This window comes from Podarcis raffonei, chromosome 8 (assembly GCF_027172205.1).
Source record: "Podarcis raffonei isolate rPodRaf1 chromosome 8, rPodRaf1.pri, whole genome shotgun sequence".
In the NCBI taxonomy this organism is placed as follows: Eukaryota; Metazoa; Chordata; class Lepidosauria; order Squamata; family Lacertidae; genus Podarcis; species Podarcis raffonei.
The window spans coordinates 71,169,556-71,185,941 of NC_070609.1; the positions used below are offsets into that span (position 1 = coordinate 71,169,556).

A 16,386-nucleotide genomic window follows, 5' to 3' on the forward strand; every position below is an offset into this window, starting at 1 on the left:
TACCACTCACATTCTGTAACCAATAAAGTTGTGACCTTAATTCACCCATTAACCTAAAATACTGGTGTTTTATGGGGGAACTCAGGGCCTTGACTTGCAACTCCTGGGCTACCCAGATGGCAAGACCCACCCCTCTCAGTCTTGATGATGTGGTCCCAAAGGAAAGAAGAGCACTAGCTTGACTGCAGGAGTTGCTGGAAGAAGGTGTCCAACTGTCTTAGGGACTCTGGATTTGTGTAGGGTTTGCTCCTTAGCCTTTTCTTCTCCCAAAGACAACCCGCAAGGGAGCGGAGCTTTAGGCTCAAAGTTTCCCTTCTCCTAGACAAGCCCTATCTGTCCCTTATTTCCCTCTACATCACATGCAGAAACTACCTTCTTCACCGTTGGACCCACTATTGGTCTCACCCACCAGCTACTCTCACCTGGTTTAGCTGGCCAGTCAAAGTCATTCCCTGGGGGATGGGGTGGCCGCTGTCGCATGCTGACAGCTTCTAGCAGCCACAGGCGAGAGCTGAGTGTGTGTGTGTGGGGGACACACCAATGCACCCTTCATAGAATCACGGTGCCAGAAGAGACCATGGTGGTTCTCTAGTCCAGGGTGCAAACCTCTGACCTGTGGCCAAAATGCAGAAAGAGGTACATTCGCATAAATACAGTATTAGCAGATCCCGTTGCTTCCAGCACTACGCAGGCTGAGTCAACAGGGCCTTGCATTGTTGACAAAGCTCAGGAACAAGTAGCTGGCAGAAGGACACGTGTCTGTCCAAGGCCAGATTTGGCAATGAGGCCGCATTTCCCTTGCCCCTCAAAATAATGTCGCACCAGCAAAAAAAATAAAACAAAAGTTGCTGATTTGGCTGGGGACATACTAGCAAGAGAGAAAAAGCTGGAGAAGGTTCAGAAAAGGGTAACTGAAATGATCAATGGTTTGGAACTCACCAGCGAAGAAACGGTACAACTTTTTTTTGGGGGGGGGAGAAGTCAAATAAAGTGAATGCGGGGGGAACACCTGATAGAGGTGTATAAAATGAGGCATGGGCCTGAGAAAGGAGATAAAGGTTCAGAATGGAATTTTTCACACAGCAGAGAGAACTGTGGGATTTGCTCCCAGCAAGATGTACTGATGGCCACAAACTCAGGTGTCTTAGAAAAGCAATCAGACAGATTCATAGAGGATATGAATCTACTAGCCACAATGAGCATCTTCTCCCACTACTGTTGGAGCAAGGAGGCCTCTGATTACCAGTCAACAGGGAATCATAAGCAGGGAGAGTTGCTGTTGAGCTCAGGTCTTGGCTATGGGCATTGCAGAAGCATCTGAGGAACCACTGTAAGAACAGGATGCTGGACTAGATGTGCCATTGGGTCTTCCTATGTCCTTCAGAAAGCCCATCCAATGCACACAAGGTACACCCCAATTTCTCTCTCTCTCTCTCTCTCTCTCTCTCACACACACACGCCGCAAATCATTAACTTATTTTTCCCCACAGATGTCCACTCCTGATTGTAAAAAAAAGCCTCTGCAATTGAAACTGAATTCTAGCTACACTGGGAAACTCAAAAAATATAGGGCATCTAATATAGGGCACCAGAGAATTCTCTGAATAATGGATGCTCCTCAAAATAAAATAAAGAAGGGTCTCTGGCAGTCCCAAGCAGGACTGACGGCTTACAGTTGCTGCAAGCCTTTTCTCCTGAAGGCTCGCCAAAGTCAGCTGAATGAAGCAGACAGACATACAGACATCATTTTATTTGCATGCCAACTTTCCACAGTTCAAACCATGCTCAAGGCGGCTTACCTAAAAACCCCACATAACTACAAGAAAAGTACAGTTATACCTCGGGTTACAGATGCTTCGGGTTGCCAAACCCAGAAGTACCAGAATGGGTTTCTTCTGGGTTTCGGTGCTTGCGCAGAAGTGCTAAATCATGCTTTGCGCGTGCGCAGAAGTGCTGAATTGTGACTCGGCGCGTGTGCAGGCGCAGCACTGTGGGTTGCGAACATGCTTCCCGCACGGATCACGTTCGCACCTCAAGCGTCCACTGTAGTCATAAACAGTAAGCAAAACGTTAAAAATGTATAACCAAACTGAACAATTTCCACTAAATCATAACAGGATCTAAAATGATGATACAAAAAACCAACAGCAACTCCCCAGCCCAAAAGTCTGTTCAGCAACCTCAGCTTTCGCATCTGGAGTCAGTCCAGGCCAAGTGGGGAAAGGCCTTCCAGGACTCACAGCCAAGATGGGTGCATCCCTTATTGCCAGCCAGCCTTGCGATCTAGCTGCTTTTGGATTCTTTTTGTACAGCTGAATAATGAAAGCTCATCACTTCCGGGTACCACTGTCCTGGCAACACCACCACCTTTTAAGTACACTCATTGAGCATCACTCCCTCCCATCAGCAAGCATGCCCTGTATTGTGAAGTGATGCTGTGCAGATAAAAACCATGGAACTGTGGAGTTGGAAGGGACCCTCAAGGGTCATCATGTCCGACCCACACCAATACAGTGGTACCTCGGGTTACATACGCTTCAGGTTACTAACCCAGAAATAGTACCTCGGGTTAAAAACTTTGCTTCAGGAGGAGAACAGAAATCGTGCTCCGGCGGCGCGGCAGCAGCAGCAGGCCCCATTAGCTAAAGTGGTGCTTCAGGTTAAGAACAGTTTCAGGTTAAGAACGGACCTCCGGACTGAATTAAGTACTTAACCCGAGGTACCGCTGTACAGGAATTACAACTAAAGACTGTTGGAAAATCTCCAGTGAGGGAGAGTCTACAACCTTCTGAGGGAATCCATTCCACAGTCGAACAGCTCTTACGGTCAAGAAAGGTACTCCTAATGGTTAGCTGGAATCTCCTTTCTTGTAATTCGTATCGATTGGTCTGGTTCCTACCCTGTGGAGCAGCAGAAAACAAGAAAAGCACATTTCTGCGTATACACAGGAAGGATGGGGAACCTCAGGCCCAGAGGCTGAATGTGCCCCTGCAGCCCTCTGTCCGGCCCTCAGGATTCTCTTCAGGCCACACTCCCTCACTGCCGTGATTTTGATTGGCTAGAATGTGTCCTTGCATTCTCATAATCCTTCTTGCCTGCCTGGACGCAGGACAGAGGTGCATGTGAGGAAACTACTGTAAAATTGACATTTGCTGCCCCACCCACTTTTGTCTCTGGCCCCGCCCACTACAAGCATGCGGCCCCTGGAAGCGAATGCGGCCAGTGGTCTGTACCAACTCAGGCTATGGCGACAAGATCGGGCGGGTAATGTGGTAGCACAACATTCCCCACCTCCCCTTCTTGGCTTTGCCACCCAGCCTTGCAATTAGCCACTGGCCTGGTCGCCTGTGGCAAGTTGTGTGTGGGGGGGAGGGAAGTCACCCCCTGGGTAATCAGAAGAATGTTCCAGATAAAAGAGAAAGCTGGGGTGTGGTTGTTTCCTCTTGGTAACCACCTCTGGAGTTTCAAAAGCCACCAGCTCACTACCTGGGCCCTGAAAAACAGAGCTATCACAGCTTCCCCAAACTCCCAATCCTAAGGTTGGAAAGTCTCTTTCTGCTTTCATTTTTGCTAGCTTGCGTTCTTTATTCTCCTTGTGCTAGCCACAGAGTCACGCAGACCACCTAAGCTTCTGCCACCAGCAAGAAGATGAAGTCTTTTCTGATCACCCACTCTTAAAGCTCATCTTTGCCATCATATGGGCTAGGAACTTGGTTCTTTTTACAAATCAAAGTCAATAATTGCAGGGAGCTGGACTGTGGACAGCAGTACCCCAGCTCCTGTGCTTCCACCCTGGCTGTCATACACCCAGCAGCTGACACTGTCAAAACAAGCAGAAGGGATCAATATCGTTTTAGGTCAAGCATCAGATCTTTTGGAAGGAAGTCAAATCAGTGACAAAGCTTTTGTCAAGCCCTGAACTTTTGCTTTGGGATATGAATGCATTGCTTTAACAAGGGAAGTGGGAGAGACAAAGAGAAGGCCTCTCCCCCCCCCCTTTTAAACATGTCAGCGCATTTGACTCCTTAAAACACTGATTTGGCGATTTAATAACTTCTCGATCCGCTGTGCTTTGCTCTTGGAGGGAACCTATCCAACACGGTGCCTCAAAGATGACCCAGCCAGGTTCACGGTGAAAAAAGCACCGTGCCCCCAGGGTTAACATTTTGCAGCATCAGCACCAAACTTCATAATTGTTTTGTTACGAAGGCGTCTCATGAGCCCGGACCTCAAGAAAACAAAGTAAAGGGCAAAAGTATCCCTTAGGAAAAAGCAGGGCAACTAACAGCAAACACATCTACTCCATATACTTCTGTGGCAAAGGCATGTCCTTGATGAAAACACCAAACCATTAATTCTTGCAACCCATTAAAGCAAATTTCAAGTCCAGCAAAGTATAGTGGTTAAGAGCGCAGGACCAGGATCTGAGAGACTGAGGTTCAAATCGACACTTGGTCATGAAGCTCACTGGGTGACCTTGGCCGCCACTCACCATCTTTCTCAGCCCAACCTACATTGCAAGGTTGCTGTGAGGATTTTTAAAAAGGGAGTGCTGTTGGGGAGAGAACCATGTAGTCCACCTTGAGCTCCATGCTCCCTGTCACATCAAATCAACCTTGTTGGACAACTGACCAAAGCCAGACCCCCATCCAACATGCTTCCTGCACCTCTACGAATGTACAGAGAAGATGTAGCAGCTGTAAACTTTGGGGAGAAGGGTCAAGTTTTTTGCTTTGTTTTAAAAAGTTTGGGTTGGTGGCAGCGGTTGTAATAAATGGATAGGGGAAAGCAGCCTTGCAAATAAGGCAGTAAGTAAGCAACCTGCAATCATATTTTACCAGCGTGATCAGACGCAGGATGGAACACTCTGTCACTGCTCTACCAGCCCACTGCTTGCAATTCCTTATCATCTATGGGGAAGAGTTGTCGCTCGGTTGTTAGAGTGTTAACTTTGCATGCAGAAGATCTCATGTTCAATCCCCAGCATCTCCAGGTAAGGCTGTGAACATCCCCCAAGTCTGAAATCCTGGACAGCTACTGACAGTCTGTGTAGGTGCTGGTAGATAGACAAACCAAAGGGTAAAGGCAGCTTCCTATTTTCCTAAATAGTGATGTATGGAAGTGAGAGCTGGACCATAAAGAAGGTTGATTGCCAAAGAATTGATGTTTTTGAATTATGGTGCTGGAGGAGACTCTTGAGAGTCCCATGGACTGCAAGAAGATCAAACCTTTCCATTCGGAAGGAAATCAGCCCTGAGTGCTCACTGGAAGGACAGATCGTGAAGCTGAGGCTCCAATACTTTGGCCACCTCATGAGAAGAGAAGACTCCCTGGAAAAGACCCTGATACTGGGAAAGATGGAGGGCACAAGGAGAAGGGGATGACAGAGGACGAGATGGTTGGATTGTGTTCTCGAAGCTCCCAGCATGAGTTTGACCAAACTGCGGGAAGCAGTGGAAGACAGGAGTGCCTGGCGTGCTCTGGTCCATGGGGTCACAAAAGAGTTGAACAAGACTAAACAACAACATTTTCCTATAAGGAGAGGGCTTAATATCTAAGACTGGGTTAGCAACTGATGCAAAAGGGCCTTCAGATCATAAACCGCAACTTTCAAGGATGCTCGGCCACTCGGATAAGGCACTTCCTCTCTCTATAGCACCTAACACAACAAACGAAGGATAGGGTCAAGGAAGAGGCAACTCAGCCAGCAGCGTGTGAAAAATATCGGCTCCCACGAACAGTGTTCAAAATAGCCAGGCAAATTTTGCACCTGGCTTTCGACCACTTACGACCAAGCAAAGATGCCTGAGTGCCTGAATGGAGCCTGGCATTTCCACCATCTGGAGGTGTATGCCTGGGGATCCTTGGATTCTGACTGCTTTCACACACTAATACCCCATTCTGTAGAATTCTACCAGTTATATTTTATCCGCACCATAAGAATGAATTTCTGGAACCAAGACGCTTTTTTCTGGGCAGCCTGAGAAGAAGCAGTCACCACTAAGAAAAAGAGGTTGGAATAGGCCAATACAGATGTGGGCTGTCCCTGGATCAAAGTGACTTTCTTTCTTTAAGTTCTCAAAGCGCTTAACTTGGCTCAAGGCTGTCAACTGAACTAGCCAGATGTTTAACTGAGAATTGATCACAGTTTGGTGCATCGTTTGAAACCTAAGACTTTAGAGGCATCTTGGCCCAAAATGGCAACTAGACATTCCATGTTGGCAACTGCAACCTTGGTTTAAGAAGACACTTGGTGCCTAGCTGATATATCTGAGCTTCTGACACCACCCAGAAAAGGTCTCCATAAAATGGGTAGAGAACTTTTATGGTACACAGAGAAGGTCCCAGATTCAGCGGCAGTGTGTCCAGTTACAGAAGGGATGGGGAACTTGAAGCCCAGAAATGTAGCCCTCTAGGTCTGTCTATCTTCTACCCCTCCAAAAACTCTCTCTCCTCACCAGCCCTGCTTCACAATCTCCTTGAGCATTATTGCCTGACTGGAACGTGTCCTTAAACTCTGAGCATGCTTCCTGCTTGCCTGGAGAGAGGCTACAGAGTGGTGTGTGTGTGTGTGTGTGTGTGTGTGTGTGGAAAATAGTCCCATTGGCAAAGGTAAAATGGAAATTCATTCCTCTGCCCATTTTTAATTCCGGCCCCTGCCACTGGCATGTGGCCCTTGGAAGGTTTCCCAGAAGGGAATGTGATCTGGGAAAGGTAACCCATCACAAGTTAAAGGATCTCAAGTAACAGGTGGCAGGCGGAGGGGGTTGGGAGAAGCCACAGAAATCACATCGGTTGATTAGAAAACCCAAAAAGTTCATTTTAGAATGGAATAATTTCAAGATTTATTTGAAAAGTAGTTGTAATCTAAGCACAGTAGTTGCCTTTGAATGATTTCTGTAACTAACGTGTATGAAAGAAAACAATATCAAAATAGAAAAAGAGAATTTTAAAAAATAATGATGAATTAAAGTAAGATGTTTATTATAAAAGAAATACGGAGAGGATGGGAAGTCATAGGTTTGTGTAGAAAACGCATAATTGAATTTGTACGCATTTTTTGTGAACATGGACATTCTTATTGGACTGATTGAAATGGAGATAATTATGTGTTGTATGTATATGGAAAATGAACAATAAAGCATTTAATTTTTTTAAAAAAAACCAAAATCCACAGGTGAGCATTTAAGGATCAACCACAATGCTATGAACTTGCAAGAAAGCTTTCGAGTTCACCACAGTTCCACATCAGGCTGGAAGTTAAGGGGAGTAGAAGAGAAGCTGGCTTGATATCGAAACCTGCATTTAGTCCATGGCTTTAAGATGGAGCTAAGGAAGAGACTGGGACTTAACACGCCTCAGGACCTCGATACCTTAAGGACAGCTTCTCCCCACACAAACGGACCCAGGCCCCTTCTCTGTGTCCCCTCTCCCCGAGAAGTTTGGAGGGCAGCAACGCGAGAAGGGGCCTTTTCTGTGGTGGCTCCCCGATTGTGGAATGCTCGCCCCAGGGAGGCTGGCCTGGTGCCATCATTACATGTCTTTGGACTCCAGGCAAAAACATTCCTCTTCACCCAGGCTAATGGCTATTAAATAATCTATGGCCTGCAAAAGAGCGCTGTTAGTATGATGATTATTCTACTATTAGGCTGCCTGTCACCATGCTTTTTACTGTTTCTATTACGCTTTTCTCATTGATGCTTTGTAATGTGTCCTTAATGTTGTCCAACGCCCTCAGGTCTTTCGATAAAGGACGGTATATACGGTAAATTGAATTAACAACAACAACAACAACAGGTTCTATGAAGGGTTCAGGTTGTGCTACGGTTGCTCCTGGGCCCAGGAAGTAAACAACAGCCGATCGCCCCCCATTTTTCTAGAATACATTCCAGCCAGGCAACACTGCTTGAGATGGGTGGGAGTGAAGGATTGTGAGGAGCGGGGCCTGGGGAGGGTCCCGAGGGCCAGACAGATATCCCCAGAGGGCCGCATTCAGACACGAGGTCAGGGCAGCCTATGTTCCCCCCAGATTCGCAAGGACCGGGCCCTTCTCCTGAAGCAAGAGCAGATCAGCGGGAGTTAAGCCTAATCCGCCCTGATGGTCTCAGGCCCACAGGGCAACAACTGCCAGGAAGCAGAACGAATTGAGTAGCCAACTGTCTCAACACTGAGATCCTCTGTGTGTGTGTGTGTGTGTGTGTGTGTGTGTGTAAACAAAAAGGAGAGAAGAAGGATTGGGGTTTAGCGACACTGACTGGCGAGTGAGCACCCAACTGTACAGAAAGCGTTTATTCCCAACGACTGGCTCCCTGGAATATTTTGGAAGGAGGCAAGGTGGCTCTTAGGAAACTGGAGGGAAAGACAAACCACTGTTTGTTCTTTTGGGGCCATCTAAGTTCTCCACTGTCAACTCCGGGGACAGGGAAACTTTCTGCAGCACAGGGGCCGTGTTAACTTCCGAGAAGCCTTCCAGGGGCCAGATCCTAGTGGTTCGGGGAAGGTGAGAGCAGGTGGAACAATGAATGTAAATGTCCGCTTTGTTCAGAAGGCTGGTTTCCACACATACATACACACACCCCTTCCATGTGGGCAAGCCATGAGGCATGCGCAGAGTTCAAGGACCCGTTCCAGCCAGACAAAAACACTCAAAGAAGGTGTGGAGAGTTCCGGAGACCACAGAATAGACCTGGAGGGCCACAGTTGGGTTCCAGACCTGAGGGTTATCAATCCCAGGTCCGCAGGGATGGACAGAAGATCCCCAGGATTTCAGCCCAACCTGGCGATGCTCCGGGAGATCAAACCTGGGACCCTCTGCAGGCAAAGCTGGCGATCCACCATTTTGTGACCTCTGCACTGACATGGGAAGAACACAGCCCTGTGGCCTAAAACTGGTGTGTATGTGTGTGTGTGTGTGTGTGTGTGTGTGTGCTTAAAGAGATTTTTCACAGCACATTAAAAACTATATACGAAACAATTGGCTTGTTTTTTGGCCTCTGTCTGTCTCAAGAGACAATGGAGTGCACCTCTGAGGGTGAAGTCAAAACGCTGTGTTAGTAGCACTGAGGTGACCTCCCCAGGGCACAAACCTGGGCAGTATGCATTGCATGGAGGTCCTGGGCTGCCCAGACAACAGGACTCCCCTCTTGGCCTTGCTAATGTGGTCCAAAGGAAAGCAGAGCAAAACGTTTGGCCCCCGCTTGGCTGCAGGAGTTGCCGAAAGTAGGCGTACAAAGTGCCAGTCTTAGTGACTCCACTCTGGATTTGTGTAGGGTTCACTCCTAAGCCTTTTCTTCTCCCAAAAATGTGCTGCAAAGTAGCAGGTACAGATTTTCTCTCTCTACAGGAGTAACTAAAAATAAAAGTTCACACAATTGTGTGTGCATGCCCATGCACATAAAGGTAAAGGCACCCCTGACCATTAGGTCCAGTAGCGGACGACTCTGGGGTTGCGGCGCTCATCTCGCTTTATTGGCCAAGGGAGCCGGTGTACAGCTTCCGGGTCATGTGGCCAGCATGACTAAGCCGCTTCTGGCGAACCAGAGCAGCGCACGGAAACGCCGTTTATTTTCCCGCTGGAGTGGTACCTATTTATCTACTTGAACTTTGACGTGCTTTCGAAACTGCTAGGTTGGCAGGAGCAGAAAGTAAGTAATGGGAGCTCACCCCATCCTGGGGACTAGAACTGCCGACCTTCTGATCGGCAAGTCCTAGGCTCTGTGGTTTAATGCCCATGCACATACACACACACAAATAACTATTTTGAATAAATTCAGATACTGACTGGGGTGAAAAATGTTCTGAGAAGGATTGTTGAAAGAAGCAAGTCCCAAGATTCAATCCCTGACCTGTTAAAGGGACCGAGAACAAGTGATGAAGCAGATCTTTCCCTGCCAAAGGACCCCAAACAGCCTTTCCAAGTCAGAGAGAGAAATCCCAGGTTGGATGGAAGAAGCCTGGCCTGGCAGAAAAAAGCAGCTCGCATCTTCGCTCTCTCCGAAAAGTCATTTGTCACCTTCATTTCTCCCTTACACACACACCCTGCAAACCATTCCCTGCACTCCTCCATCTAAGATTGTAAGGCCCTTGGGGGTTGCATCCAGCCACATTTCACTCAGAGCTGACAGCCTGAAATTAATGGCCCAAATTCTGCTCCATCCATGAACTTCAATAGGTCTACTCTGAGTAGGACTAAATTGTGGCGAGGACCCCCCCCTTCTTATTTCACTCTGCAAAAAGTACCAGGTAATATAGAACCAGGTCTTATAATTATTCCCAATTAATTTTTTTAAAAATTATAGTACCTTCTCCATTGAAAAATCCTAAGGTGCTTTAAAAGGAATGTACAAGAACAGCAACATGCAATAAAATTTCATTTTCCAACAACTTTTTAAGTGGACATATTTTATTTTATCCATTCTTTATTCGTACCAGATTTGAAACTGATTTTTTATACATATATATATATATATATATATATATATATAAAATCGGTAGTATCCAATGCTAGCCCTACTCAGAGTAGACCCACTGGGGTTAAGAGATATGGCTAACTTAGATTCATTAATTTTGATGGGTCTGCTCTGTGTAGGACTACAACCCTGCATCTTTATATTGCTGATTTCCTTCCCCACCCCATCCAACACACACTTTGTTCATTACTTTGGGGTGTTTCATGAAAAGTGATTCATAACTGAAATAACAATTATGAACATTTTGGGAAGGTGGAAAAAAAACAAAGCAAGCATCACAAAGCCAACCAACTAGAAATTTTAAATGCATGCATTTTAAAAATAAATTTAGGTACAATTTAATTTGTTTGCTCTTAAGTCCCATTTCATTACTGCTTTACTGGTTTCATGCTTTGTTTTTGCTTTGATTGTATTTCTTATTGCTTTCAGGTTGCAGAAAAGCTTGGGGGGGCGTTATATATTAAGTGGCTTATAAACGCTTTTAAATAAACATATAGTTAAAGAGAGACACACAGAGATGTTGGTAAAGATCATCCGCGGAATAGCATCAATTTATGATTATCCCATAAAGCTGCAATCCTAAGCCCACTTAGCCTGGGAGTAAAGTCCCACTGAATTCAATGGGACTTAAATCCAAATAGATATTTGTTAGGACTGCTCTCTAAGGGTTGCCCAGGCATCCTCAACATTCTCCTCCACTCTGGGAAGGAGAGAGAAAACCCCAGCTTCTTTCCAAAACCACACGGATGTCCCACACAATCAACAGGTACCAACAACATCTTAACCTTTTCTGGTATAAATCTCCCATACCAATGAGGCACAAAGCAGGTGGAAACAGCAGCAAATCCACAGGGAAAAAGCGTAAATAACTATGGTACCAAGTTAAAGGTCTGTACAACCCATGTCTCAGTTTGAAGGCAGATTGCCAGCCCCTCTCTGGGAGATTTCTTCTTCTTCTAAATTCTGGATAGGGGGAAAATCATACAGAGATCCTTCTCAGCCCACAGCAAGAGGAGATTCCTGACCCTGGCTATCCATGCTCAAGAAATGTCCTGCTTAAACCTCATCTTACCCCCTTTTGCTGGCCAAACACCCCTTTTGCTGGCCAAACACCCCATCAATAGCCACCAATATTTTCTTATTTTTTAAGCCTTGCAGGTTCTGCTTGGATTGGGGACCCCAGCTGTCCTGTTTAGCAAACTCTGCAATAAAATCCCTCCAAAGCAATAGATGATAGATAGATAGATAGATAGATAGATAGATAGATGATAGATAGATAGATATTTAGGTCACCTAATCCCTTTCCTCTAAAAGACCCTTCCTCGCCTAACCAACCCTTGGAAATAGCTTTAAGCCAGTCCTCCACCCACTGAGCACATTTAAACATTTGCAGCCGGGTGGGAAGGTATAGGAAATACAAGAGAGTCCCACAAAACGCCCCTGGTAGCTCCCTGCCACCAGAGAGGAGTTGCCAACTTATGCACCGGCCTCCCGCAGCTGTGCCCGTTTTGCAGGGAAGCCGCGCGCAAAAGCCCACATTTTAGGCTCCCTTTGTCCACCTGCCAGGAGGGGCTGCGGCTGGGATCTGTCGTGGATCTGGCACGCCAAGCCATCGCAGCTGCCGCTCTGGTTGCTTCAAGGGCGGCTTTTAAGAGCACAGGAGCCACGGCAAGTTGTTTATCTGTGGTCATCTGGCAACTCCCTCCCTCCCCTCCGAGCAGCTCTGCAGATCCCTCTCCCCCGGAATCCAAACTTACTGCAAAGTTTCTCTCCCGAGGCAGCGCCTGATCCACTCTCTTCTCGGAGATGCTTTCTCTCCCCAAAGCTGTTAAGCAGTTCCCTCTTGAGTCCGGCAGCCTCTGCCTCTGCTGCTGCTCCTCCCCGCCCCCCCCTCTTTTGAGCTTCCTGTTCCTTCCTTTGCAGCAAGCTCAAAAAGCAACCAGTACATGCACACGCACCCACACACCCCTTTCCCTGGATCTTTTGGGCGTCCCTATGACCGCCTGAGGGCGCAAAGGCTTCCGGGAATTGTAGTTCTCCTTCTCCAAGCAAAGCAGGCATCTTGAGGTTCCAAAAACTCCATTTCCCAGCAGGCACCGCGCCACGCTCTGGTTGCTAGCACGAACCAGCCCGGGGGTGTTTAATTTTTCCCCCTTCTAAACTCCCTGCCCTGTCGGTGGTGTGCAAAGGTTTGGGAATGCCCAAGGATAAGCGCCATCTCGTGGGGTTGCTTTGTTGTGTAAGCGGGGGAAATAAAATTAAAAATATCCCATGCTTGGTTGCAAGAAGCATTAGAAGCCAACCGCAACAAGTCCCGTGGCACCAGAAAGCAGCTTATTTCCCCTGAAATAATTCTGGGAACTGTAGTTTACTCCCTTGCCGAGCTACCATTCCCAGCACCCTTCACAAACCACAGGTCCCGGGATTGTTTAGGGGGGAAACTAATGCGCTTCAAGTTGCAAGAAAGGAGATTCCGACTAAATAGAAAGAAGAATTTTCTGACAGTAAGAGCTGTTCGACAGTGGAACAAGACTGTCTCTTGTGGACGCTCCTTTATTTGAGGTTTTTAAGCAGAGGTTGGATGGCCATCTGTCAAGGATACTATGATTTAAGTGGATGGCAGACGGCGCACAGCCAGACAGGTGTCTTGTGTGTTAACCGGGGTGCCAACAGCCCCTCTGTCTGACCTACCTCATCGGGTTGTTGTGGGATTTAATGAGTAGAGGGAGAAGTACGTGCACCATCTAAGGTGGAATATAAATGCAATAAATAAATAATTTTTAAAAATTCATAAAAGCAATAACAACAACAACAACAACAATAATAATAATATCACCATCTGTGCCGTCTGCATTTCATTTCTCTCAGATGCCACCGCTAGCAGTTCCATAACTCTAGTTACAGGTAGGTAGCCGTGTTGGTCTGCTGTAGTCGAAACAAAATAAAAAAATTCCTTCCAGTAGCACCTTAGAGACCAACTAAGTTTGTTATTGGTATGAGCTTTCGTGTGCATGTATCTGAAGAACTGTGCATGCACACGAAAGCTCATACCAATAATAAACTTAAAAGGATAAAGGTACCCCTGACCGTTAGGTCCAGTTGCGGACGACTCTGAGGTTGCGGCATTCATCTCGCTCTATAGGCCAAGGGAGCTGGCGTTTGTCCGCAGACAGCTTCCGTGTCATGTGGCCAGCATGACTAAGCCGCTTCTGGCGAACAAGAGCAGCACACAGAAACGCCATTTACCTTCCCCCTGGAGCGGTACCTATTTATCTACTTGCACTTTGACGTGCTTTCGAACTGCTAGGTGGGCAGGAGCTGGGACCGAACAACGGGAGCTCACGCTGTCGCAGGGATTCGAACCGCCAACCTTCTGATCGGCAAGCCCTAGGCTCTGTAGTTTAGACCACAGCGCCACCCACGTTCCTAATAACAAACTTAGTTGGTCTCTAAGGTGCCACTGGAAGGAATTTTTTTATTTAGTTCCATAACTGCAACCCCACTAGCAGCAGGTTAGGAGCAGTAGCCAAGTCAGCTGCAAAACAGGTAAAACTTTTGTTATAATCTTCCTGCTTCTCTTTGCTACTGCTCCTCCATAAAGGGAGAGGAGAGATGCTGGACCCAACCACTTCTGATTTGCCACAGCGGGTCTTGACACCAGACCCCTGGGTGGGTTGGGGAGATTAAAGAGAGGAAATTGCTGGTCTGATGTAAATGATTTTTGGACTGGAGGAGGTTGAGGTTTTGTTTATTTGTTAATTAATGGGTCTGATTATTGCTTTGTTTATTATTTGAGTATTTTTTAAAAATGGGTGTTATATGAAATACTACTGTATTAGTATATTATTTTATTCTCCCCACTTTTCCCCTCTAAGGTAATATGCAATGTATTTCCTTCTTTTTTTATTTTTGCTTTTGCTGTAAGTTTCGCTTGGAGACCTTCGGGTGACAAGCGATTAATAAGTCTAATAAATCAAATGAAATGAGAACTTTGTAACTAAGAACAGGTGTCTGAGCTTAGCCGCCGCCACCCCCACTTCCCTCCCTTTTCCTTTTGTGTTTTGCCTTTTCCAACTGTAAGCCTGAAAGCAGGGAGTCTCTCTGGAAACTGCTCTGTTTTTTTTTTTTAAAAAGATATTTATTAGAGTTTTCAAATTTAATACAATAAAGAAGAATCAAAAAAGAAAAAAAAGAAAAGATAACAACAAAAAATAGAAAAATATCAAAAAAAGTTTAAAAACACATAAAGTTCACAATACTTATTTTCCAATAACATATTTCCCTGACCTCCTCATACCTCCCCTTCTTGTATTCCAATTCAAATTGTTAGTTCAGCAAATCCTTATCCATAATTTTTAACCTGTTTCTATACCCTTTTTTCCCCCATATCGCTCGAAACATTACAGCTAGAAACCACTTAATTTCTATCCGACATCATTCAACATTCATTAATTTTACAATATTTCTATAAATAGTCCTTGAATTTCTTCCAATCTTCTTCCACCGACTCTTCTCCCTGGTCACGGATTCTGCCAGTCATTTCTGCCAATCCCATACAGTCAATCATCTTCATCTGCCATTCTTCCATAGTGGGTAAATCTTGCGTCTTCCAATACTTTGCAATAAGTATTCTTGCTGCTGTTGTGGCATACATAAAGAAAGTTCTATCCTTCTTTGGCACCAATTGGCCGACAATGCCCAGGAGAAAGGCCTCTGGTTTCTTCAGGAAGGTATATTTAAATACCTTTTTCAATTCATTATAGATCATTTCCCAGAAAGCCTTAATCCTAGGGCATGTCCACCAAAGGTGAAAGAATGTACCTTCAGTTTCTTTACATTTCCAACATTTATTATCGGGCAGATGGTAAATTTTTGCAAGCTTGACTGGGGTCATGTACCACCTATATATCATTTTCATAATATTTTCTCTTAAGGCATTACATGCCGTAAATTTCATACCTGTGGTCCACAACTGTTCCCAGTCAGCAAACATAATGTTATGTCCAACATCTTGTGCCCATTTAATCATAGCAGATTTGACCGTCTCATCTTGAGTGTTCCATTTCAACAGCAAGTTATACATCTTTGACAAAATCTTAGTTTTGGATTCTAACAGTTCTGTTTCCAATTTAGATTTTTCCACCTGGAAGCCGACTTTCTTGTCTAAGTTGTAAGCCTCCATTATCTGATAATAATGAAGCCAATCTCGCACTTTATCTTTTAATTTCTCAAAACTCTGCAGTTTCAGTCTATCCCCTTCTTGTTCCAAAATTTCCCAATATTTCGGCCATTTGGCCTCCGTATTGAGCTTTTTCTGAGCTTTTGCTTCCATTGGTGACAACCACCTTGGGGTTTTATTCTCCAATAAATCCTTATATCTAATCCAATCATTAAACAATGCTTTCCTGACAATATGGTTTTTAAATGCTTTATGTACTTTAACCTTGTCATACCACAAATATGCATGCCACCCAAAAACTTTGTTAAAGCCCTCTAAATCCAAAATGTCTGTGTTCTCAAGAAGCAGCCAGTCTTTCAGCCAGCAGAACGCTGCTGATTCATAATAAAGTTTAAAGTCTGGCAGGGCAAATCCACCCCTTTCCTTTGTATCAGTTAATATCTTAAATTTTATTCTGGGCTTCTTGCCCTGCCAGACAAATCTAGAAATATCTTTCTGCCACTTCTTGAAACAGTCCATCTTGTCCACAATTTGCAATGTTTGAAACAAAAACAACATTCTAGGCAATACATTCATCTTTATAACTGCAATTCGCCCCAACAAGGAAAGCTTCAAATTTGACCAAATTTCTAAATCTTTTTTCACTTCCGTCCAACATTTTTCATAGTTATCTTTAAACAAATTCCCATTTTTAGCTGTCATGTTAATCCCCAGGTATTTCACTTTCTTAACCACAGT

At 45.4% G+C, this 16,386-nt stretch overlaps 1 protein-coding gene across 1 annotated transcript in view; it reads right to left on the reverse strand.

Moving 5' to 3' along the window:
* The window catches only part of MIB2 (MIB E3 ubiquitin protein ligase 2), a 74,767-nt gene extending 62,384 nt beyond the window's left edge, over positions 1 to 12,383 (reverse strand). Inside the window, exon 1 of the mRNA XM_053400730.1 lies at positions 12,227 to 12,383. The gene's annotated coding sequence lies outside the window, so the exon portion shown is untranslated. The remainder of the gene's footprint in view (positions 1 to 12,226) is intronic.
* Positions 12,384 to 16,386: the final 4,003 nt, after the last annotated feature.